The sequence below is a fragment of the Phocoena sinus genome, chromosome 17 (assembly GCF_008692025.1).
Source record: "Phocoena sinus isolate mPhoSin1 chromosome 17, mPhoSin1.pri, whole genome shotgun sequence".
In the NCBI taxonomy this organism is placed as follows: Eukaryota; Metazoa; Chordata; class Mammalia; order Artiodactyla; family Phocoenidae; genus Phocoena; species Phocoena sinus.
Genome location: NC_045779.1, coordinates 47028871 through 47056626, shown reverse-complemented (window position 1 = coordinate 47056626; position 27756 = coordinate 47028871). Strand labels below are relative to the sequence as shown.

Below are 27756 nucleotides of genomic sequence, written 5' to 3'. Positions count from 1 at the left end.
ACTGACAACATCAAATGCTGGCAAGGTTGTAGAGAAACTAGAACTTTCTTATATTGCTGATTGAAGTGTAAAATTACACAAGAACTCTGGAAAACTGTCTGTAATAAAAGTTAAACATACATCTAACTTCTTGTCCCAGCAATTCTACTTCTAGGTGTTTATCAAAGAGAAATAAAAATATATGCCCACAAAAAGACCCATAACACAAAAATTTATAGCAGCTTTATTAATTATAGCCAAAAAAGGTGGAGAGAAACAATCCACATGTCCTCAGCCGGAGAGTGGCTAGACATATTGTGGTATATCCACACAATTCACACAATAAAAAGGAACAAACTATTGCTACAGGCAATGACATGCATCGCTAGACTTTGGATTGAGAGAAAGAAGAGAGTACATACCATATGATTCTATTTATATTAAGTTCAAGAACAAGCAAAGCTATCTATGGTAATAGAAGTCAGAAAGGTGATTGCCTATTGGGAGAGGGGGGTGAACTTCCTAGGAGGATGGGAATAATATACATCTTGGTGAGGGCAATGGTTACAGAGGAATATACAAACTTTTCGTAACTCATCAAACTATACTTAAATCCTGTGCATTTAATTGTAAGTTACACTTCATTTTCTTTAAAAAGAAAAAAATAATAGAGAATAGCCAAGAAATTTTTGAAAAGAAAAGAAGAGCATTGTGAAGAAACTAGCTCCAGTGGAAGGGGTTTAAGGATTTTAAGTAATCTGCCTCAGAGGGAAGGATTATTTTATTACTAAATGGTTTAGAATTGCCTGAATATGGAGATAATAATAAGCAGGCCCATTATTATTAGCTTTCTTATTTTGTTTTTAATATTCTCTACAGATAACACTTCCCCCACCTCATACTGCCTGTGGCCAGGGTGGCCCACTCCCACCACTCCCTACATGCCACTGGACAAGGGCTACAAGGTATTAGTAACACATATTGAAAAGGTACAGTCATTAAACCATGTTGTACTTGGTACTGACTCAAGAATAGAAAAATCAATGTGCAGATTAAAGAGACTAGAAACGGACCATAATCATATGGGAATTCCATATGTGAAAAAGGAGGCTATGTATATTAAGGGATAAAAAATGAATCACTCAATAAATAACATTATGACAAATAGGTCACAATATGAAATAAAGTTGATCTATACCATATAACCTACACCAAAATGAATTCTGAGTAAGTTGAAGTCCTCAATATTTAAAAAAATTGAATACCTCCCCCTGACAAAAAACAAGCCATGATAGAATATGGGAGAATTTCTTTTTGGAATCTTGGCATAGAGAAGGTTTTACTATGTGTGATATAAAATCCATCCATATTTTAAAAAAAAGAAGATAAACTTGACTACAAGGCAATTAAACATTCTTACATATGAACAAATAAAAGAAAAAGGAACAACTGGGGTATTTGCAGCATATGTCATAAAGAATTAGGTTATTTAACATAAAAAGGACTCATTCAAAAACAAAAAACTAATACAAATGAGCAAAGAATAGTAAAGAATAAGAAAAATGCAAGTCCCTACATGATAAGGAAAAATATGAAATCAGAACTAGTCTCCCTCTACTAAAGGAATAGGATTTTGATTAAAGGGACTTATTAGTAAATGCCTCCTTAGTTACAAATACCCATTATTTGAACTCCTTAGACTAAAATCAAATGTGTCAGTTCAACTGGGATTTTCCTATAACCTACTTCCCATCATGGGTTTTATCTCCCTTATGTTTCCTGACACTTAGTATCAAAGAAGAAAACAGCTTTCAGATGTACTACAGAACCTGCCTTTAATCTTTAAAAATATAAATCCCATCTCTACATTTATATATATTTTAGTTTTTCAAAATATTTGAAACATTTTAAAAATAAATGCAGTAAGTCATAAAACAGTTAAAATGGCTAACAGTAATGGTTCATAAATTGCACTTATTTAAGACATAAATTACTTTTGCAATGAGCTTGCTAGACAAATTGTTTCTCAATGGTCATGAGGAAAAAAGAACATGAAAATTATCATAAAATTTTTGAAAACAGTGGAACTGTATTTTTTTCTACCTTATTCTAGCCCCTTTGTTCTTCAACCCTATATTTAAAAACAGGGCTTCCCTGGTGGCGCAGTGGTTGAGAGTCCACCTGCCGATGCAGGGGACACGGGTTCGTGCCCCGGTATGGGAAGATCCCACATGCCGCCGAGCGGCTGGGCCCGTGAGCCATGGCCGCTGAGCCTGCGCGTCCGGAGGCTGCGCATCCGGAGCCTGTGCTCCGCAACGAGAGAGGCCACAACAGTGAGAGGCCCGCGTACCGCAAAAAAAAAAAAACAGAAAAACATAGTGAAACATCTAGTGTTTGATAAAGCATCTTTGGGCTTCCCTGGTGGCACAGTGGTTAAGAATCCGCCTGCCAATGCAGGGGACACGGGTTCAAGCCCTGGTCAGGGAAGATCCCACATGCCGCGGAGCAACTAATTCCATGCGCCACAGCTACTGAGCCTGCGCTCTAGATCCCGCAAGCCACAACTACTGAGCCTGTGAGCCATAACTACTGAAGCCCGCACTTAGAGCCTGTGCTCTACAACAAGAGAAGCCACCACAATGAGAAGCCCGCGTACCGCAACGAAGAGTAGCCCGCACTCTCTGCAACTAGAAAAAGCCCGCGCCCAGCAATGAAGACCCAATGCAGCCTAAAATAAATAAATAAAATAAGTAAATTTTTTTTAAAAAGCATCTTCATCCAATATGAGTACATAGTAATAATAAAGGTACTTTTGATGATTTCAAAACCTAAACACATTGCAGAGCCTTGCTCTTCTTTGAAAGCATGAACAGACAGTACAAAGAAAAGAAAACATAAATGGCTTCTAAACATGAAAAGATGCTCCATATCACTCATAGTAAAATAAATGCAAAGTAAAATTACAATAAAATTGGTGAAGATTAAAAAGCTGGATACATTGTGTTGTCAAGGTTGTGGGAACGAGCATTCTCATATGCTGTTAGTGGAAAGAGAAATTAATACAACTTTAGAGAGGGCAATATGGAATACTGAACAAAATTCGAAATGTTCTACAATTCCACTTCAAGGAACTTATCCTACAGGTATACTTACACATATGCAATGTGACATGTACACAAATATGTTTATAATAGCAAAAGATTAGCTATAATCCCGTTAAATAAATTGTGGGATAGCCATACAAAGTAATAATGAATTCATTTACATAAATGTGATAATTCTATATGCAACGATAGAAAAAATCCAAGATGTACAAGTAAGAGATAAAATTAAGGTGCAGAACAGTTGTGTAAAAGCCATATGTCTATATAATATCTGTCAGAATATACAGAAGACAATGATAACTTGTTGCCTATGGGGAAAAGAACTGAGGGACTGGGAAACTGGGGAATTGAGGGCCAGTGATGGAAAAGAAACTTAGTTTTCACTATATATACTTTTGTATCTTTTGAATTTTGTACCATATCCCAATATTACTTATCCAAATACAAATAATTTTCTTTAAAATAAGCATAAATCTTTTATATATACTCTAACATGGCTCTGGTAAAGAACCAGATTCTAGAGAGACATAGGAAATGGAGGATAGGATGGGACCAGAGGAAAGAATTGAGGGACTGAAAGTGCCATTCAGGTGGAGGGGCATTTGAGAGCAGAGACTGCTAAAAAGGAAGAAGAAGATGGAGAAGATCATGAAAGTAAGAAATGAGTTTATTCTGCCAGGGAAGTGGACTCACAAGCAACTCCATACTAAGAAGAACTAGCCCATAACAAGTTTTCTCCTGGTTCTGTCCTGGTCAGATGAATTAAACCAAAGCCTTGGAGAAACCAAGCAGAGCCAATAGGGGAAGAATACCTCCAGGACCTGGTAGATCACCATTGGACCGAATGACTAAGAATATCACAGGACAATCACCAAGCCAATACCATATATTTGTTCTATTTCATCTTTTCTGTTAAAATATAAAAAATCCTCCTATTTATTTTTGGGACATGATGGTGGGTTTTACTTTCCTTTTTGCACTTAGGAAAGAGGGTCCTCAGAGTCTTGGGGAAGAAAATAATGATCAAACACAACATCCCTACGAGTTAGGCACTGTTAATTGTTAAATTACCTCCATTTTAGAGATGAGGAAAATGAGGCTTAAAGTGATTGGCCCAAATACTATAGTTAGCAAAGTGATAGAACCTGGTTTTAAACTCAGGAATTCTGAGACTAGAGTCTGTGTTCTTTACTATGTTGCATCGCACCTCCGCCCCTATTAGGCCTTCTCCTACAGCTCACTGTTAGATGAAAATTGTCATGAGAATTAAATGAACTCATACATGTTAAAAAGTTTACTATAGTACTCTTTACACATGATTGTCTAATAAATGTTAGCTGTCATTATTAATAAACATCTCTTGCTTGGTTTTGTAAAAGCTCTTCAAACTCACTATCTCCATAATTAAACTCATTGTGCCTTCCCTCCCTGTCTCAAATATGCCCTCCATCCTTTATATACTTACTGGCTTCAGCACAAATATCCTCATTCAATGCAAAAAACCTGGTTGTCATCCTGGCTCTTTATTCAACCACCAATTCTCAGTTTTAACTCTCAGCTCTCAAATCCATCACATCATACAGCCACTAGCATTCTTCTATTTCGGGAGCTCAAAAACTGTCATTCACAGCACTTAGTAGTGATGGGACTCCCACAAAGGATAAAGAAATAGGTCTCATTTTCAGTTATAGATTGGATGGAATGGTATACATGATTGGAATAACATGATCAGAGCAAAAGTTATCCAAGAGACGGAAAAGCACAATACATAATCAAAACGTATGATCTATCCCTTCTCTCGAGAAGTTATCTATGCTGCAATTGTAAATACTTTGTAGTCTTCCAACATCCTCTGAACTCTATCAGAGCCAAACTAAGTGTCACTTTAGATCAGTTCTTATTAGAAACATCAACTTCTATAAGACTTCAGCATGTTATCTGTACCAGTATTTTAACTTATCATATGTTTTTTATAATTTTCTTGTGGGATATTTTATTTCACAGGATTTTCACAGTGTAAGTTTTTAATCCCTTTTTATAAGAGACTAAGATTTTCATAGTTCACTTACACATGTAAGAATTCTGGTCTTTGTCAGGCTAACAGTAAAAGAGGCAGAATAGTAGTAGTAGTATTTAAACCTGTAATTTTATTATAAGAGTTGGCCCCGACAGAGCTATTATATTCAATATCTAGAACAATTTTATTAAGGTCATATACATGTTATATTGTAATTAAATAGAAATGCAGAAGCAAATAAATTAATCTACCACTGTTAAGGCAGTATTTACTGGAATGCAGCTCCCTAGCTATTGCCCAGATTGAAATGGAATAAGCAAACATAGTATAACTTGAAAAGTACTTTTAAGTATATGATAAATTGCAACTCCATATGAGAATAACAATGGGCAGCTACATAAACACATAGGGTATGGAAGCCTGAATAATGTGCTTAAATCAGAAAAAGTATCAGGTTGCAGTAAAAACAAAGAGCAACTTGCTCTGAATATCATATTTGCAGCTGCAGCCCAACAGATAACCTTTATACTTCTGAAATGTGAGAAATACTATAGATCATACATCATCCTTCCACACCCTTCATTTCAATAACAATATAATTAATAACATTATTTTTTACAGTAAAGCTCAATAACCTGTCAATAATGTTGTCTCAAGAGATACTGGTATCTTAGAACTAATAACTTGTAAAAAGAGATAGAGGAATTATTTAAGATCCTCATTAAAATGGTCTCTATATAAACAGATAATAGTGTCTCTAGACAGTGAAATGAGCACCATTTTGTTCCCAAAACTATAATTTCACTATATGCTCTTACTAGACATGAGTAGATCAGTATTTATTTAAAGATGAACAGTTAGGTATATGGCCTAACTTATGGAAAATAATTCACCATGAAAGTTTATTTCCACACATCCTAAAAAATCTGAGAAACATCTAAATTATGTATTTTTTTTAAATTCAATGCCCTTTACTTTGATTCTATATATGAAATAGAATAAATTCATATTAATGAAATATTCAATATCTAAGACCAAAATATTCATACTAATTTACTGTTTGCAACCTGAGGTAAGTTCTGTGTTATATATGAGCAGATGTGTTAAGTGATCCTGCTTCTTCAAACACTTATAGAGGCAAAAGTAGATAGATCTGGGCAATGATCAACACGTACTTCTTTATTCTACTTCTGTATTTCTGAAGCACAACCCTAAATGTTCATATGGTTTCCCTGCTGTATACTGCATCTCCAGTAATGTTTCCTTAGAAATGCTTTTGGCTATAAGGAACAGAAAATCTGACTATTGATGGTGGAAACAAATTGGGGATGGGTATTTTTCTCACATTCGGGAAAAGTGTCTGATGGTGTTGGATCAGTCGCTCAACAATATCATAACTTATGACTCAAATACTCTTGGCTTTTCCCTCATCTTCACAAGTTGCTGGTGAAGCTCAGAACACCACTTTTTCATTAAAAAGTAGCGCCACCTATATCTTTATTTTTTTTATGACTTCCTAGAAGCCCTCATAAATTTTCTTACAACTCATTTGCTAGAACTATGTCACATAGCCATTCCCAGTTGCAAGGAAAGCTAAACGATTTTGTATTTTTCAAGTCCCTCTATTGGGGATTTCAAGAGAGAAGGAAGTTGAAAATGTCTGTTAGGATAGTGATTGAACAGGGTCTAGAATAGTCTGCTTTCAACTACTCACAATTTCCATACATATAGTTTACATGTAACACATTCCCCCTCCCTAAGGGAGATAATTACCAACTCTCATTTAGTTATAAAACCTAGCTCTAAATCTAAGATCTGTGAAGGAGAACAAATCTTTCCAATCACGGTCAAGTGCAGATTATTATAAACAACTGATATTGTAAATCACTGTAATTCACAAGTTATCTGTTTTCAACACACCCAATACAACATGATATAAATGTAATAAAAACTCTCATTCAAAAACAGGAAGAATGAGAAATATACCATGGCCAATTGTCCACAGCACACAGCAATCCCTCCACAAACAACACCTAAATTTCCTTGGTTATTCTATCTGGCAAGTCCTGATTTAGCAATCTAGGAGGTTCTCCTTTGACTGTTGTCATTCAGATTCCCTTGTTCTGCCCTTTGAAAGGATGTCCCTTGTCCATTATCCTTCTTGACTATATACGAGGTTGGCATTGACAGTGTACCCTTCTTGTGTTCTGTCCAGTTTTATCTCCACTGATAGTATACACATCATACTGCTACTATGTGTGCAGGGAATTGCCTTAGAGATTGAATAGTCATACAATGTTTGCTATCCGGACTTCGGCTTCCTTTAGCCACTAGCCACTTATGACAATTTAAATTTGATTAAAATTAAATTGAAAGTTCAATTCCTCAGTCACGCTGGCCACATTTCAAGTGTTCAATAGCTGCATGTGACTAGAGCCTACAGTATTACAGTGAAGGTATAAAACATCTTCATCATTGGTGAACAGTGCTACAGAAAGAGTATCATTGAAAGGCCTGTTAAATTTTAACCGCAATGTTCCAAATCCACATAAAATTAGTATTATCTGTTAGTCAATCCATGGCTTAAAATATAGACTGTTACATTATGAAATTGTGTCAGTACATGGAAGTCATTTCTATAGCTTAGCTATCACTATATGTCTCATTGTGGGGATAGGTGCCAGAATTCATTGTGAAAACTACAGACAATAATCAAACCATCATATATCCTGTGTTAATTCTGGACACAAAAGTCGCACCAGAGCTTTTAAAAGGCTTTGAATTGTCTAAATTGTACTATTTGAGAGTCAGCTAATAAGCTGACTGGTAGAAAGCTGGCAGGTCTTCTAGAGGACCTGCTCTGGGTTGAGGATGATGCACAGTACCTTTTCTTCTGCTCAGAGAGTTCATTCTAAACTCACATCAATATTTGCCAATGTCTACATTATCTCCAACCTAGTAACTGAAGACAGAAGAGAATGAAAAGGCTCTAACTGACAAAAAAGAAGGCACTGTTTAGAAGACCTCAGATAAAGGATGCTCTCTTTGGGTTTTATGCCCGTTTGAATTTGGAAAGTTTGAAAAGACCTCAAGTTTTAGTCTGATTCATCGTAAAGAATCAGAATAGAAAGATTTTATCTTTGTTCGCAGGAAGTCACCAGGCTCCCGAGCAGATCCAAATTCAAATCAGACTTCTAAAGGCAGACATTAGCAAATTATTATAATCTAGTGTATTGTCAAATTTTATATTCCTATATTTAAATTTTAATTATATCTAATATTCAACATGAGGATATAAGATTTTACCAATCTTCTTACCATTTTTACCATTTTACCAATCTCTAAAACATATTGTTAAGAAAAATTAAGATATACTAAATACTTAAATCAACTATAAATATAAACTTCAGAAAACCCATGTTCAATGTTATTGTGACTCATTACAAAAATTGAATCTTTATACTAACTCAGAACCTTATTTTACAAACTCTGACCAGTACAACGATTAGTTTAGGGAACATAGTAAGATTAAAGGAATTCTTATCACAATGAGGAATGCTATAAGATCTCTTTTAAAAACATATTAAATTTTAAAAAGGCAAGCCTCTTTAAGAATCAAGTCAAATAATCAAAATTTCATCTATAATAAAATGTGTTTTTCAGTAAATTCAGATAGCATGCTTAAAATATATCTTAATGTTTAGCAATTATCATGCACTACAACCGTAACAAAACACTTAAAAGTATATATAAATTAAATGTAACTACAAAATTAAAATTAGTAATAATAACAATAAGAAAAAAAATAATATCAGACAGAAAAAAGACTCTAACCACTTTGTCCTCCTGGTGTGAATATCCACGAAAGCAAGTTAGAAAGGACAGAAAAGACAAAACAAAAAAGAAATAATTAATCCCATTCTTAAAACGAATAAGACTTTTTAAGAGTTCATTTCATAGTGAAATTAACTTCTGAAAAAGTCTAAATTACATTTTGACTGAAATATAAATATTATGAGAGGAAAATTTTTCCATACATTTCAAGCAAGAACATGCTATATACTAGAATATATTAAGATATATAAACAGAATAATTTCTATAAAAGCAAGTAAATACCCAAACATCAGAGAAAGGAGAATGCTTTTTCGACAAATAAAATCCTAATTAAACACTCAATTAACTCAAAGAAAGAAACTGAAAAACGTTAAGGAATAAAGCTTTTATGTACAAAGACAATAAAACACAGTATCACTGTTTATCTTTAATTTCATCATATACTATGAAAAGCAGACAAAATGTAATTCTATATGAATTATGCATATTGCTTCTAAAAGTTTTTTTGTCCCATTAATTTAGGTCTTCTAAACTTTATAACTTAAAAGAATAAATAAGTAGAAACGGTCATTAAAGATAAAATATTATTGATTACAATTGGTAACTTGGGGTCATAGTTCCCCAACATCATAAATATAGAAAATAAAATAACACATAAGATACACGACTTCTGAGAAAAGAATCTAAAAAATAAAGAATATGTGTATATGTATAACTGAATCACTTTGTATAACTGAATCACTTTGCTGTACACCTGAAACTAAAACAACATTGTAAATCAACTATACTCCAATTAAAAAAAAAAAGACATGGTACATACATACAATGGAATACTACTCAGTCATAAAAAGGCATGAAATAATGCCATTTGCAGCAACATGGATGGACCTAGAGATTATCACACTAAGTGAAGTAAGCCAGAAAGGGAAAGATATATACCATATGGTATCACTTATATGTAGAATCTAAAATATGACAGCAATGAACTTATCTACGAAACAGAAACTGACTCACAGACATAGAGAACAGACTTGTGGTTGCCAACGGAGGGGGAGGTGAAGGAGAGATGGAGTGAGAGTTTGGTATTAGCAGATGAAAACTATTATATATAGAATGGATAAACAACAAGGTCCTACTATATAGCACAAGGGACTATATTCAGTATCCTGTAATAAACCATAATGGAAAAGAATATTAAATAAGATACATGATTTGGTCAAGAGAACATATTTAAATATGGTAAAGTTTTAAAATGTTGCATTCCTCTTTATTTAAATATAAAATAATGATAATAATAGTAAATTAATAATGTAATAATAATGACCTGATATATTATAAGAACTTACATAAATTACAAATTAAAATCATGTGTTTTTAGGCATCACTGTCTGAAACATTTCTAGCTGTATATCTTATGCAATTTTCTTAAGCTTTCTAGGCCTTTATTTCCTTATCTGCAAAACAGGAAATTAATATTTACTTTATATGGTTTTTTCAGAGTTAAACAACATGAAAAGCTCTCAATACAGTGTCTGACACACAGTTCTATATCTGATATTCTAGCTGATTAAAACATAGGATACTGTGTAGAAAGGAACAGGATTGCATCCTTTACAATACTGTGTTCTTGACTGATTCATTTGTTACAAAAGATCATATAAAAGCTATTGTACACAGTCAAGGAAAATTATTGCTAACCATTTAGTCCAACAAAAATCATTTATGGAGCACTCATATTTATGTATCAGGCACTACACTAGATTTACGAAACATTAAAAATGAGTAAGACAGTTTCTTCCATCAAGGAATTAAATGTAGTGAGAGGGAAATGAACAAATTACTGTGGAACAGAGAGATGTCTGAAAGCAAGGGAATAACAAAGCACTGTGAAAACACAAATGATTGAGGAGATAGCGAGACTTGGAAAAAGAAATAAGAGAAAGTTTCTGAGATGTAAGCAGGCCTTTAAAGTAATAAAGAATGTCAGCAAGACTAGTGAGGGAGAACATTTTATACAAAGAACATGGGATATGCAAGAAGCACAGAAGCACAAACATGCTTGGCATATTTGGACACAAGTAGCTGGAAATGACTAAATTATAATCGACATGTTTGAACTAAAGTCTCCATGGTTAACTATATTAATATCTGGCAAAAGCTTAGAAGCACAATACTTCACAAAATAACTCACATTGCAGAAATTTCTTTAAAAAGAAGGGAAAAAATGAAGTCATAACTAATGAATTTGCTAATAGTCAATCCCTCTTAACAGATAATACAAGTTCAATTTTAGTTATACACATGAAAAACTTAGCTACAATATACACATGAATATTACTCTGCCATTATATCTTTACTATCTTTCAATAAGGATAAAAAATAAATACAAAATCTACCATATGATTTATAAATAAGGCATAACATTATTTGCTACTACTTATAAAGTGTTTACTTTGCTAAAATGTACAGACAGACTGGAAGAAGATAAGTCTGGAAGCAGAGAGACCAGTTAGGAAGTTTTTGCAATATTTGGGGTAAGAAACAAATGTGATAGCAGTATAAACTATAGTAGTAGCAAGAGGAAAGGAGAGAAGTAAACTGGCTTAGGAGATACTAAGAAGTAAGGCCCCTTAAGACTTGATTGAATAAGAGGAAGAAGCAGAAAAGGACTCCCAGAGTCTGGTTTAAGCAACCAGGAGGATAAGAAGACAATTCCTTGAAAGAAAAAAACACATGGAAAAGCAGATTTGGGAGGAAATAATGACTTCAAGTATAGACAAGGTGAATCTGAGGTGCCCATTAATATATCCAAGCAGAGATTTTTCAGTAGGCAGCTACAGAGGTGGATCTGGAGCTCAAAAGAATAATCCGGCTAGTGAAATCATATCCATAAATCATCAGCATATATACAGAATCTGAAGCTATGAAAGTAAATAAAATCTCCCAAGGAAATTGTTAAAGGAAAAAAGAAAAATGAGGAAGATGACCCATAATCAAAATGGTTCTTCTCTTTGAACTTGCAAGCCTCCAAAGAAAAGAAATTCAAAGTGAAAGGACTAGTAATCTCTTCTAATCAGATTTTAGTAATACAATTTAAGTCAGAAGTTTCACTGTATTTGTCAAAAGTGATTTTAATCTCATCAGTAATCAAACTGGAATTGAGTTGCTTGAAAAACAAAGGTAATGTACAAATATAAAATATTATCAAGGTCCTTAAGACAAAGACTGATTAAAATCTCCTGTGAAATATAAAAAATAACTTGCTGTGGAGGAGTAGTTTAATTTTAAACATATGGAAAACCTGGATATTTTTAAATGGTTAAAAGTGAATCTTCAACTGAATCATTTGGATATTTACTTCAGCTTTACACTTAGTCTGTGTTTAAAAAAAGAAAAGACTAAATGGTTAATTCAAAGATTAAAGATTATAACAAGGTATATATATTTACATACATATTCATAATGACATACTCAGTTTAGGTATACAGTAAGGAATATACTAATCTAATCTACAAATATGTTTATCTAATTGAATAAGAGTATGTGAAAGCATCTTGCATGGTACCTGATATATATATTAGGTAAGAAGAAATCTAATAGCATAGAAATTATTGCAAAACACTTTTAAAGCACTCACTGTGTGCCAGGTACATGTTTAAGTGCTTCACAAGTATTAATTCATTTTATTCTCACAACAGCCTTGTAAGATATGTACTATTATTACTTCTATTACTTATAGATGAAGAAACTGAGGCAGAGAGACAAAGCATCTTATACAAGGTCACATAGCTGGTAAATGATAAAGCTGAGGCAGAGAGACAAAGCATCTTATACAAGGTCCCATAGCTGGTAAATGATAAAGCTGGGATTTAAGCTTAGTCTCACTTCAGGACTTGAGCTGAAGCCACCACACAGCGTTGCCTCTATATAATGCCAGTGTCCTCTGTTGGCTTTATGTATCTTTTCTATAATTTAATTGATGAATTAATAATTCTAGGTCATAATTACTAGACATGAAAACTCTAATAATAACTTAGAGTACATCCAAAAGCATTTATTAAAATTTTAATAGTACAAATTATATTTATTAATTTCCTTTAGTTATTAAAAATTTATTGTATTTTATATTCTAAAAGAATTTTATACTTAGCATTTTTTCCTCATAATCAACTCTCCCTATGGCCATCCTTACTGTCTTACCCCTTCTGCTGATAAGCAATCACATTGCCTCTTCGCAAGATCAATGTACTTTAAGTATTAATCTACCTTCTATCACTGGCTCCATCGTTCTCTTTCCTCTCTGATATTTCCTCTTGATAGTCACAGCACCATTTCAGACTAAATACGGCAATTTCACCTGCCAACAACTATTCTTTGTGCAACTTTTCATTAGTTCCCCAGTCACCTCGGAAACTAATGTCAGCTCCCCTCAGATTCCTTCTCTAGATATTCAGTCTTTCTCCTACTACTTGCTCATCTGTATTGCCAAAATGATATATCCCTCTCTATATATCAATGTTGTACATTCTCCAGAGTTATACCACCATCACCTGTCTCTCTCTTCTTGCCTACCTTATATAATCAATCCAAAACCACCTCTCTTTCACACCACTACAGTAATATTCCATCTTCTCTCTCAAGCCTGAACTGTTTTTTTCAAGAATTGCAAGAATTACACACTGCTGTATAGGCAGTATAAGCTTATCTTTTTATTCATCCACATGTTTGGAACACCATCTTCAAGAAAACATCAACACAGTGCTGAGCTGCAGCAAGAAGCTGGATCAAAAGACAAAGCTTATCCCAAAATAACATGCCCATGATAAGTACACCCAATTTCTTTCCTCCATTCATTCACTCAACAAGTATTTAATCAATCAATAATAATAAAATGTTAAGAGTAATACATTAGAAGTCTGTAGAATTCACTGAGGCACAAAAGAGTGAGTGGTTAATTCACAAGGGATACCCAAAGAAAGCATCATGGGGATGACGCTTACATCCAGAAAGATGAGTAATTGTTCATGAAGTGGGTAAGGGTCGTGGGTGGAGTGGGGTCCAGGGGGAAGAAGAGAGATTATTTTAGATTACAGTAGCAGGGTAAGCAAAAGCAAAAGACATAAAAGACAGTGGTAATCTAAGAGAAGTACAAGTATATCCATGGTTTCTGCTTCCTTGGATTCAAGCAACCATGTATAGAAAAGATTTGGGGAAAATATATTTCAGAAAGCTCTGATAGATGAAATTTTCACATACTGAGGTATGGGTAAGTCATTCTGGCTTATACATGACTTGGCTTGAACTTTATGCTAACTAGAACAGCCTGTCTTACGGCCTGTCAAACATGCATTGTACATCTGCTTCAGCCACTAAAGAAAAGAATGTGTTTAAAAATCAAAACGAAGTGACTGGTTGAGGCATTCAAATCAGAGCTGGGTGACTATTGTGGATGTGGTTTCAGATACGTTCCTGCATCACTGAGACCCTGAATTTTCTGAATTGTATCAAACTCAAGGACACCACCAGCCATTCTCAAAGCAATATCTTCCAGCAGTTACCAGCTTCAACCTTATGGTCTCAAAGTCTCCCCTTGTAACCATGCAACCATTTCAGACCCCAATCAATCCTTGCTTAGTAAGCACTCTTACTTCTTGCCATATCCAATCCTAATTCTTGACAAGTGATTTATGTAACTTTGCAGTTTTTCCATATATAAGCCTCCCCCATTTTTTAGTCTGACTGAACACAATTCAAGTCCTTCTTGAATCTGTGTCTCCTAGGCTATAGTCCTCAGTGTGTCTCAAAGAAAACTCTTTCCTATTCCTATTATAGACTGTTTATTGCTTATTTGTGTCAATAGTTCCAAAAAACAAAACTTGAATATGTGACACTGGTAACTATTTACATAACATTTACACTCTATTTACAACTATTTATATAGCATTTATATTGTATTAGGAATTATAAGCAATCTAGAGATGGTTTAAAGTATACGGGAGGATGTGCATAGGTTATATGCAAATACTATGCCATTTTACATAAGGAACTTGAGCATCCATGTATTTTGCTATGCATGGGGTGGGGGGGCCAGTCCTGGAACCAATCCCCAAAGGACATGGGACATCAAGGGAGGACTGCAGTGTAGTTTAGTCGGGGTATACTGAATGCAGTGAAGCTTATTCTTTGAGTTAGGCAGGGAATAAACCATAGGGAGAGGGCTCTTTATGCCATTAGAAACTTCACTGAAGAGATGAGGCGTCACTAAATAGTTTTTAAGCAGAAGGTAAAATAATCAGATCTGCATTTTACAGATATCAGCATAGCAGCATGTGAAGGATGTGCTTGAGGAATCCAGATGGGAGCAAAGAGACCAGTTAGGAAACTAACATTAGTCCAAGTGATGGAGGATGAGAGCCCAAATAAGAGAGCAGTTAGTAGTCTATGTAGACAGAGAGGAAAGAATAAAATGCAAAATTTGTGGGGGAAGAATGGTGAAGGACAGAAACCTGAGATGATTCCTGGCCTTCTAGTTTAGTTGATATAGCATATAGTGGTGCCATTCAAAAAGTTGAAAATTACAGGAGAAGTAGAGCAGGGCGTTGTTCCAGCAATAGGAAATGCATAGTCTGTTCTGGCCTAAGTGAGAGTCAGTGGCATTTTAATATATTTATTGAAAGGGAGTTTAAAAGACAAGACTTAAAAAGAAGAAGCTTATGTCCTTTTTTTTAATTGAACCATTTATTTATTTATATAGATATATTAAAACTGCATATATTTTTGTATACAATTTGATGAGTTTGAACTTATGAATATATCCATGAAACCATCACCGCAATCAAGTAACAGACATATCTGTCACCTCCAAAATTTTCCTTGAGTCCCCTCATGTTCTTTTCATGGATCAGAATTTTTTTTTTTTTTTTTGCAGTATGCGGGCCTCTCACTGTTGTGGCCTCTCCCATTGTGGAGCACAGGCTCCAGACGCACAGGCTCAGCGGCCATGACTCACGGGCCCAGCCGCTCTGCGGCATGTGGAATCTTCCTGGACCGGGGCACGAACCCGCGTCCCCTGCATCAGCAGGCGGACTCTCAACCACTGCGCCACCAGGGAAGCCCCAGAATTATTTTTAACTTAAAAAAAAATTGCTTCAGATAGGACTTCATTTGTTTTTGCTTATGTTTGAAGTTAAGCATTTTTGTTGGGGATGCTTTAAAATAAATTAGATGAGATTTACTGGGTGAGGAAAGAGAAATTCATGACTATGTCTAACTGTCCTCTCACAATTACCTGCGATTCTATTTCCACTGTGCTCCACTATCTAGTGTCTGCTTTACCATCCTAAAGTTCTGGTGATATCCTGAATTCCTTTATTTATTAAACTCTATATAGTCTCCTATTATGATCAGAACTCATTTCAGATGCTATTACTAATCTTCTCCATATATACTAAGTAAAATCTATTTAACCTGGTGCTCATCTTGTGTAATGATAAGGAGCTCACTTTATCTATTGATGAGGATATTAGGTACTGAGCAGTATACTTTCCACCAAGAGGTTAGGAGCAAAGAGATACCAAAGACAACTCTCAAAAGCACATCTGCCAATAACCAAGAATACCTTGCACCTGTTATATATCAATAGTCTACAAATACTTTTTCTCTCCTCTCAAATCTCTAAAACCAGGCACCCCTCGCACATTTTTAAGATAGCATTTAAATTTTAAGTTTAAATAGTTGGAAAGGATACATTTTCAGATATATTGTGTATTGTAGGTGTGATTTAATTATATTTTTATCAAAGCTTGGAGCTGCAGATTTACCTCATTCAATATACAGAAAATGTCTACTTTATAACCTATTTGGCAAACTAGTCCACATTGCCAAACCATCACACAAATCTGACTTTATATCAAAAAGAGTCCAACTTCATTTTTAAATTCATATAAATGTGTTATTATGGGCCACCATGATAATCATCTCAAAATTCCAATTCCGAAAGAGAGATGAGGCACCAGAGTCTTGCCAAAAGTCTGTTTCCTGAATGAAATAACGTGCTGCCTCGTTCCATGTTTCTTACAAAACTTCTCACTGCTTTGCCCTCATGAATCTCTCCTTCAAGACAACTCTCCTTCAGCGGCAACTCTCCTTGTCACTTTGCCTGGTGCCCCAGAGATTTTTACATCCTGAGGCAATATATTATATAAAGACCAAAATTCAGATTAGGTATGGTTGAGGAGCATGCTTTTATTTTGAAGAGTAGAAGCCACCCACTTATAAAAGTGAGTTGGAAAGAAAAATTTACAAAACAGAAAAGTGTTTTCAGGTAGATCAATTTTAAGAAAAAAATGAAAGAATACATATGGAAATATGTGCCCTTGAAGTTATTAGCACCCGTCTCCTCTCCAAAAAACCTTCCTTCCACATCAGGGTACACTTTCAAGACCACTGCCAAAGGTTAACACACAATATACTAGACATACTGACCTAACAGAATTAATGAAGCTTCTCAATTCCTTTTATAAATTCTTTAAGCAGTAGAAATATCTGACTATATTCCTTTTCAAGGATTACATGAATAATCTAGTATTAATTTAAAAATCATAAAATGTTAAGCCCAGAAGAGACCTTAGAAATCATTTAAATTGATGCTGTCATTTTACAGATTTTAAAACAGAAGCAATAAGACATGAAGTGATATGTCAACAAGAGTCATGTAACACCAGGGCAGGAACAAAACTTGGTTCTCCTAGTTGTCTCAACTTAAGTCACCCTGTTCCTAGAGAATGTCAAATTTTACCAATATACTGGAATGCAGTGATTTCATAAAAATCTAACAGAAAATCCATACATGATATGTTTGATTCGGGGTATGGGAACTGATTATATATTACACAAGCACACTAACTACAGACTTGCCGGTAATTACAGTGACTTGAATTTTTTTTTAAAAGACTTACCATCTGATATACTGAACACACATATATCAATAGATTTTAAGGGACTTTCTTAAGAATCACTTTCTTTTACAACCATACTAAAGGTATCATTCATTCTGCTTCAAATCTGATAATTTATAGTGAAAGAATCCATATCTGTTACATTTGCCAATTAAACACTATAATTCTAAAAAAAAGTATATTCTTTATTTTTTCAAAATTAGATTATCCATTGAGAGATGGTAATCTATTTTTCCCAAAAAGTAAAAGAAACAAAAAATTAATGTTGCCACACTTTGAAGCTTAAAATAATCCTGACTGTAAATTACTTTTAATGTCTTTACCACTAGAGTCTCTATTCCATGATTACAAAATAATATCTCCCTTAGAAAGTCATTATTTTTCAATTTAACTAAATATATAGCTTTAATTTATTAAGGAGTATCATCTTAAGAAACTAAATGAAAGCAATATTTCATAAAATCTTATTATACTGGTACTCCATAGTCCTGCACTTCATTTATTCTCTCTGTATCCTAAATACACCTCAGAAGAGTTAATTAATTGTTAAGGATGGCTGCACGTGAAAGACCCTTAAAATTAAAACAATAGATTATTTTATCTTGTTCTTTTAGGAGATTACTAAAATAATTTTTAAATTGCTTTATAATTAAATTTTAAGCTATAAAATATTTATATTGTCATTATTCTACTTCATAAAAATAATCTTACCAAAATGCACTGAGCTTAATCCTTTGGAGCTATGATAAATCAAAAACTGTGTTCAGCAAATGTATGGACACCAAGGGGGGAAAGCGGGGGGGGGGGGGGGGGGGGATGAACTGGGAGATTGGGATTGACATATATACACTAATATGTATAAAACCGATAACTAATAAGGACCTACTGTATAAAAAAATTAAATTAAATTAAAATTTTAAAAAAATGTGTTCAGTATCTATTGTGAGCAAAAGCCTTCTTCTAGTACATAAGGCAACTGAGTATACGTAGGAAGATCCAATTTGAAAAGAGAAATTAAACTCATTATTCTTTTCATTTAGAATATAGGCCATATATATATATGTATATACATATAAAAGGAATGCTTTCCCAAGTAAATTATGAATGAAAATTATTTTTTATGTTTAGTCCCTAACATTTCCCTCAGATCTAAGAAAAAATATGAGAAACGTGGGGGTTACTCTCTCTGCTTCCTTTCTTCTTCCATAAATAATCCACATCAGGTTAATCCACAATATATAGAGTTTTATAGTTGATTACAATACAAAAAATGTTCAAGGGGTGTTCCAGTTTTTCACTGTACTTAACTTATTGACTAGAACTTTGCTCAGCATAAAGAGACCATATGTTAGAAACCAGAAAATATATTTTTAAGCAAACTATATTCAGATGTCATTACAGACTTCTGCTTGTGGCCTAAATGGGGTAGCAAGGGCTAGATTCCTTCATCTGCCTGAAACAAGCAAACAAAAAATAGGCAAAATGTATGAAGAATGGTATTCAAGACAATGGACATCAGGCAAAAAAGGCCAGCTGAAATATGGGAAACAAACAAGATAAGCTCTAAAATTGCCCCAGGTTACTGTTTTGAGAGGCTTTCCAGGCAGCAGAGTAATACAGAGCAGCTGAAACTCACTTTGGCAGACATCCTAAGTTGAAGAGAACAAACTAAGCCTGAGGAGGCCAACACAGCTAGCTTTCATTGAACAAGTTATCAGAGAAGAGAAAGGTGAACAGAGAAAGAAAACTCCAGAGATCTACAGAGAGACCCTTCAAGTGTTCAACTTAGTAATGATCAGTGAGCATGAATGTGATTAAATACACAAGGAGTGGGGGAAAAAAATCATCTGAAAGGATTAGAGAAAACAGTAGATGTCCCTACCAGCTAGAAAAGAAAAACTCATAATCATGGGGTACTGGTTAAAGTACTCAGGAAAGCCTTGCCTCTGTAGAAGAGAATAATTAGCGCTAAACTGAGCACTGTTCCAGATCCACCTAACAAATCACAAAAGCAAGATACAAAAGCTAAATTGTTTCCATGTAACTTAACTGCATTCCAAAACAAAGCTCAAGGAGAGTTATAGGAATGAAAAAATATATAGCACCCAACAAAGTAAAATTTTCAATGCCTGACATTCAACATAAGATACTAGGCATGTAAAGAGTCAGGAAAACACATACCATAATGAGAATAATCAATCGAAACTAACCCAACACTGACAAAGATGTTAAAATTAGCATAGGAGAACTTCAAAACAATTATTAGAGAGTGTGTATTCTACACGTTCAGAAAGTTAACCAGACTGTGGAAGATATAAAAATGTCTAAAATTGAAATTCTAGACATGAAAACTATAATGTCTGAGGTGAAAAAATACACTGAATGGTATTAACAGCAGATTTGGCACTGTAAAAGAAAAGATTAGTAAACCTGAGGCATAGAAATAAAATATAGGGCTTCCCTGGTGGCGCAGTGGTTGAGAGTCCGCCTGCCAAGGCAGGGGACACGGGTTCGTGCCCCTGTCCAGGAAGATCCCACATGCCGCGGAATGGCTGGGCCCGTGCGCCATGGCCGCTGAGCCTGCGCATCCGGAGTCTGTGCTCCGCAACGGGAGAGGCCACAACAGTGAGAGGCCCGCATACCGCAAAAAAAAAAAAAAAAAAAGAAATAAAATATAAACAAAATGAAAATGGAGAAAATTAAAATTTGATTTAATAAAAAAGAACATAAATGAGCTGTAGGACAACTTCAAGCAGCCTAGTGTATGGGTAACAGGACTCCCTGAAGGAGAAGAGAGAGAGGATGGGCCAGTAAAAATATGTGAAGAAAAAATTGACAACATTCTATACAGCCTATGAAAACTATAAACACATAGATCCAAAAAGCTCAAAAACACTCCAAACACAACAAACATGAAGAAAATTAACAAAGAAACATCATAATTAAATTGCACGTAACCAGTGATCAAAAGGATATCTTAAAAGCAATCAGACAAAAAAGACACATTTTATATACAGAGAGATAAAGATGAGAATGGTATTACAATTCTAATTGGAAACAGTGAAAGGGAGAAGGCAGTGAAGCAAAAATATTTAAAATATTGAAAGAAAATAACTGTTAAACTAGAATTCTATACCAAGCAAAAGTATCTTTTAAAAAAAACAAGGGCAAAAATTTTAGCATAAAAAGTTGAATGCATTCATCACTAGCAGACTTGTACTATAGCAAATATTGAAGGAAATCTTTCAGGCAGATGAAATATGATACCAGACAGAAATATAGATCTACAAAAAGAAATGAACACTACCAGAAATGGTAACAACACAAGTAAATACATAATATTTCTTTATCATTTAAAACTCCTTAAAACATAATAAGCCTTTTAAACAAAAAACAAACAGTGTATTGTGGGATTTATAAAACAGGTAAAAGTAAGCTATGTGATACCAATAATATAAGTCCAGAAGGGTAGAAATGGAAGTACACTATTGTAAATTCTTATACTATACTATACACCAAATGGTATAATATCAGTTCAGGTTGACTGTGATCATTTAAAGATGTGTATTACAAATCCTTAAGCAATTAATAAAATAACAAAACAAAGAGCCAATGAAGCTACAAAACAAAGAGTCAACAAAGCTAATGAGCTAACAAAGCAGATAAAACTGAATCAAAAAAGTACTTGATTAATCCAAAAGGAGACTAAAAAAGAAATAAAGATCAGATGGTAAAAGTAGAAAAAGAGCAAAATGATATAATCAAACTTAACCATATCAGTAATCACATTAAATATAAATTATCTAAACACCCAATTGAAAAGCAGGGATTGTCAGATTGGCTAACAAAGCAATACCCAATTATATGCTGCCTATAAGAAAAGTACTTCAAATATGAAGACACAAATTAGTTTAAAGTAAAAGAACGGGAAACATAAACAATGTTACTACTACCCAATAGAAAGTTGGAATGATTATAGTAAGATTAGATAAAACAGATTTCAGAGCGAAGAATATTACCAGGAATAAAGTCACTTAATAATTATAAAGGGGCCAATTATTTAATAGGATGTAATACTGCTAAATGTTTATGCACCTAAAAATAGAACTTTAAAATACATAAAGCAAAAGCCAATAAAACTGTAAGAAGAAATGGACAAATCCAAGTATAGTTATATATTTCAATACCCCTCTCAATAATTGATAGAATAAATAGGTAGAAAATCAACAAGAATATAGTAGACTTGAACAACTCTATTAAACAACTTGACATATTGGACATTTAAAAACACTGTCAAAAAATAGCAGAATATACACCCTCTTCAAGTACACACAGAACATTTGTCAAAATAAAGCATATTCTGGGCCATAAAATATGTTTCAGTACATTTCAAAGGATTCAAGGCATACAAAGTATATCTAGGACCACAACCGAATTAAATTAAAAATCATTAACAGAAAGATCTCTGGAATCCACCCACAATATTTAAAAAATAAATAACATACTTCTAAGTTATTCATTGGTCAAAGATGAAAAGTAAAATTAGGAAGTATTTCAACTGAATGAAAGTGAAAAGACAGCATATCAGAATTTTGGGGATGTCACTGAAGCAGTACTTAGGGGAAATTGACAGCACATGATGCCTAAATTAGAAAAGAAGGAACATCTCAAAGCAATGACCTCAGCTTCCACCTTAAGAAACCAGAAAAAGAAGAGACAATTAATTACAGTTAGCAAAAGAAAAGAAATAATAAAGATCAAAGATGAAATCAACAATTTAAAAAATCAATAAAACAAAAAGCTGGTTCTTTGATAAGATCAATAAAATTGATAAATATCTGTCAGACTAAGCAGGGAAAAAGACAGAAGATGTAAATTACCAATATCAGGAATGAAAGAGTTAGCATCACTACAGATTATACAGATATTAAAAGAATGAGAATGGAATACTGTGAACAAGATGCTAATAAATTCAATAACTTATGAGGAACTGAACAAATTCCTTGAAAGATACAAATTACCAAAGCTCATTCAAGAAAAAAATAGATAACCTGAATAACTCTATATCTATTAAAGAAATTAAAACTGTACTCAAAAACTTTCCCCCCAAAATAAAACTGTATGCCCAGATGGCTTCAAAACATTAAGGGATAAATTATACTAATTCTGCAGAAATTCTACTAAAACATTGGAGAGGAGGAAATACTGCCCAACTCATTCTATCCAGCCAGCATTACACTAATACCAAAATCAAAGAAAGACACTGCAAGAAAAGAAAACAACAGATATCAACCCTCATGAACACAGAAGCAAAAACTGTAAACAAAATTTTATCTAATCAAACCCATTAATACGTAAAAGATATAATCCATCATAACCAAATGGGTTTTATTCCAGGAATACAGAGTTGGTTTAACATTTCAAAATCAATCAATGTAGTTCACCATATTAACAAAAAACATATAATCAATCTCAATGGATGGAGAAAAAGTATTTCACAAAATCCAACATCTATTCCTGAGGTAAACAAACAAATAAACAAAAACTCTCAGCAAATTAATAACAGACAACATCTATGAAGAGCTGATAGCTAACATAATAGTGAAAGACTGAATGCTTTCTCTCCAAGATAAGAACAAAATAGGGATAGCTTCTCTCATCACTTCCAATCAGAATTACACTGGAGTTTCTAGCCAATGCAACTAGTCAAGGAAAAGAAAAATAATCAGGTAAACCAGGGAGAAAGATAAGGAAAAATAAAGAAAAGTTATTAGTTCTGGGCAAAACCAAACAATGAGAAAAGGGAAACAATGAGACAATGGAGAAATGAAATCACAAAGGGGAACAAATTCCCATAATTATGTCTAAGTAATGTACGTAAAGACATCAGCTTCATATTTTTGAGCTACCTAAGAACTGAGTGATAAAATACTACAAAGGAGATAAATACAAATTATAAAGAACTTAGTGAGACAACAATTTAAAATACTGCTTTTACTAATTTCAACATAGCATTCTTTGGGAAATATTAATATATTTCCTAAAGTGGATGGATAACCTACAAAAATCTAGTACAGGTGTGAAACACAGCCTTAACATTTCTTCTTTAAATCCATAATCTAATGTTTATTTCATTAATGTTAAAACAAAAATAAAGAGTAAAGTAGCCTCAAAAGCTATAAAATTATGAAACACAGAATCTCAAAGCCATAAAGAGCCTCTTTCAAAAAGAAAGAAAACGGAGGCCAAAGGAAGAGCAGATCTACCAAGTTTATAAAATTATGTGAAGTAATTGAAAAAGCTGTGACACAACCCAAACATTAATCAGTTGTGTAACTTTAAGATGAATTTTAATGTCTCTGGATCTGAGTTTTCTACACCTATAAAATAAGGAGTTAGGCCAATTGATCTCTAAATTCTCTTCATCTTTGAAAGTCTAAGACCCTATGATTCTAAACAAAATCATAAGCTAAAGAACATAAACAATGAGACAAATACCTTTTCAATTCAAAGGAAAATTTTTTTTAATTATTTTATCTGAATTGAAGACACTAGGGAAGGTTCTTATTCATTGATTAACCTGAATATTAATTTCAGCTGTCTATTTTATTCAAGATAAGCTTAAGTATAAGAGAATTATGAAGTGTAATTTTCATTCTGTACCTTGTTTGAGCGTAATGACACTCGTCCTCCACAACGAGCACAGAACTTTGTTTGGCAATATGAACAGTTATGGCCACATCCATCAGCAAACTTTGTTTTGTGGCAGATACCACAGGTTGGAGCATCACCTTTCTGTTCTTGCTGCTGCTGTGATTCTTCTCCCATCTTCTTTACCTGCTCCTTATACATTTCAAACTGCTGATGAAGTTTTCTGCAGAGAACACAGATAAGAAAAATTTGGTTTCCTGATGTCTCAAAAAAAAAATAATTACCACAATCTGTGGACACAATTTTATATCCAAAAAAATCCATAGGAGAATACAGAATAAAAATTTAATTTTCTGTTTATAGAATAACATCTTTTATGGCACATCACATCATAAAAGTGTTGTAACTAGTTCTGCCTTCTGCCTTCTGATATATATGCTAATTCAAGAAACAATACAATTAAGATACTTCTTTGAACTGTAATTGTAAAATTTCTACCAACCATTTGTAATATATCTTCAATCATATACCGTAAAATATTTACAATGTTATTTTTCAACAGTTTAGCTTCACAAAAAGACTGATTTGACTTACACAGTGAAATCAAAACCTATGAACTTCAAATCATTGAGACAGAATCTCAATTGGAATGATCTTAAGAATCCAAATAGAGGGGGAAACATTGGATGAGTGGTCTCACTAACTGTTTAAATCTATTCAATAGTCTCGACATTAGTTTGCTGCAAAGACACTATGAAATATTAGAAGCCTACCAAATAAGGCTGTACAAATAAAAGTATTTTTCTAGTTAAAAATAAATAGTGATAAAACTTCTCACTTCCATTTCTTTATAAAGGATAATTTAAAATATTTAGAACTATAATTTGGATATATAAATCAAAGTTCCTAATCAGAACTAATGTTTAGGATTTACAAAGCTGTAAATAATGTCACTCCCATCCTAGAAATGACAAAAGGCTAAATAATCTAAAATATCATAACTTGTTTTGAGCCCTTCACAGAGTTGAGGTTATAAGGCAACCAAATAATCTAAACTCCAAAGAGCAACAAGCCCTTCCAAAGAGCAATGGGCCACACTGTTTCTCTTTTGGCAGAACACAGGAGAAAGAGGTGTTTCCTCTTACAATTAGGTAAGAGGAAATTCATTAAAACTTTAACAAATTGTAAAGGCCAAGTGTGGGCTAACATGACAGTTTGGAATATCTAGGGGCCCAGACTCAAGGGAAGTTCACACTCACTCCCAAGCACTCTTCCACATACCTCCACTGGTTATTCATCAGGCATATTGAGAGCAGGGCATGAGAACAAAAAGAACCCTTTGGGGGTGCACATATGCAGGTATAACAGAAGTGACTGACTAGTGGCTGCTAGGACACAGGCACATTTTCCCAGACTATTTCTCCTAAAAAAGCCAAAGCTGTAAGCCACAGGAAAAGGGAGTAAACTCTGTCATCCCCAGGACAAAGGTAAAGATCCATTGCAGCTAGGGAAAAGCTTGAAAAAAAACCCTCTTCCCATGGAAGAGGGACAAAAACCATCTTCAACCAAGATCTTATCCACAAATTAAAGACCTTTTATCACTAAGGGAGGGGTGGAAACTCCTGCCCCAAACCATTCAGAGATATAAGGCACATTTGCTTCCACAGGAAGGAGGGAGTAAAAACCTTGAGCAAGCCTCATCCCTGAGGCCTAGGTGGACAGAGCCTGTTCAAAGATGGAAGATAGAACACACACAACAGAACACCCCGCCCCTATCACAAGCCTAGGATCAAGAAATAAGCACCAGTTGTCTACCTCTGGTGAATGGGCAAGAACATGGGGAGAGACCCCTCCCTCTGTGACATAAGTGGATAGGAATGGCTGAAGGGGTAGCAAAACATTAAAAACAAAACAAAACATACAGTACTCCTGCATCCACCCCAAGCAAAAAGCAACAGTGGCCCACTTTAGAGGAATTTGAAGATAGTAGTGCACTAAAGATAATGATGGCAACAGCAAAATCCAAACCTGTCTGAACCCCTGACTTGATTGGTGATTTAATCCCCAATACTGACAGCCTGACAGAAAAGGCATGCCAACTTTAAGGCATAAATACAACTCAAAAGCATGAGACTCAGGGGAAAAAAATCACAAGGAATAAACAACCCGTTGTCAAGAGATAGTCACTACAAGTAGATTCAGAGATGACAAAGATGATAAGATTATCAGACACAGACTTTAAAATGATTAAAATTATTTAGGTAAAAGATATAGAGAAAAAAGGTGGACAACAGACATGAGCAAATAGGGTACTGAAGCAGAAAGATGGAAACTGTAAGAGTCAAATGGAAATACTGGAAATAAAAAATATGTCCTCAGAGATGAAGAATTCCTTTGATGGTCTCATGAGTAGGCTTGAAAGAACTAAGGAAAAGAACAGTAAACTTGAGAATAAGTCAATAAAAATTATCCACATTAAGACAGAAAAAAAAAAGTGTAGGAAAAAAAGAACAACCAAGGGACTTCCCTGGTGTTCCAGTGGTTAAGACTCCGTGCTTCCATGCAGGGGGCATGGGTTCGATCCCTAGTCAGGTATCTGATCCTGCATGCTGTGGCCAAAAAGAAAAAAAAAAAAAAAGAGAGAGCATCCAAGAGCTAAAATGATCTAACATGTAAAACTGGAGTCCCAGAAGATGAAGAAAGGGAAAACAGAACAAACAGAACAGAGGAAATACTTGAAGGGATAACGGCCATGAATTTTTCAAAACTAATAAAAGGCAGCAAATCACAAACACGTGAACTTCAGAGAATTCTTTGTAGAACAAATACCACACACACACACACACACACACACACACACACACACACACTTTTACACACATCATAGTCAAATTGCTAAAAACCAAACATAAAGAGAAAACTATAAAAGCAGCCAGAGAAAATAACATATTATTTACAAAGAACCAATGATAAGAATTACAGAAGATTATTCTTCAGAAACCATGCAAGTTAGAAGACTTTGGAATGACATCTTTATAAAGCACAGACAGGAAGTAACAAAAAAAAAAAAAAAACCTATCAACCCAAGATCCTACATGCAGTGAAATTATGCTTGAAAAAATGAAGACAAAATAAAGGCTTTTTCAGGCAAAGAAATGTTAAAGGAAGACCTTAACTGCAAGGGATTTGAAGTAAGTTCTTCAGGCAGGAGTA

The 27756-nt window shown here is 34.1% G+C and overlaps 1 protein-coding gene across 1 annotated transcript in view; it reads right to left on the bottom strand.

The window, feature by feature from the left end:
* The window catches only part of RIMS2 (regulating synaptic membrane exocytosis 2), a 452082-nt gene extending 427400 nt beyond the window's left edge, over window positions 1-24682 (bottom strand). The window contains exon 1 of the mRNA XM_032610227.1: window positions 24556-24682. The gene's annotated coding sequence lies outside the window, so the exon portion shown is untranslated. The remainder of the gene's footprint in view (window positions 1-24555) is intronic.
* Window positions 24683-27756: the final 3074 nt, after the last annotated feature.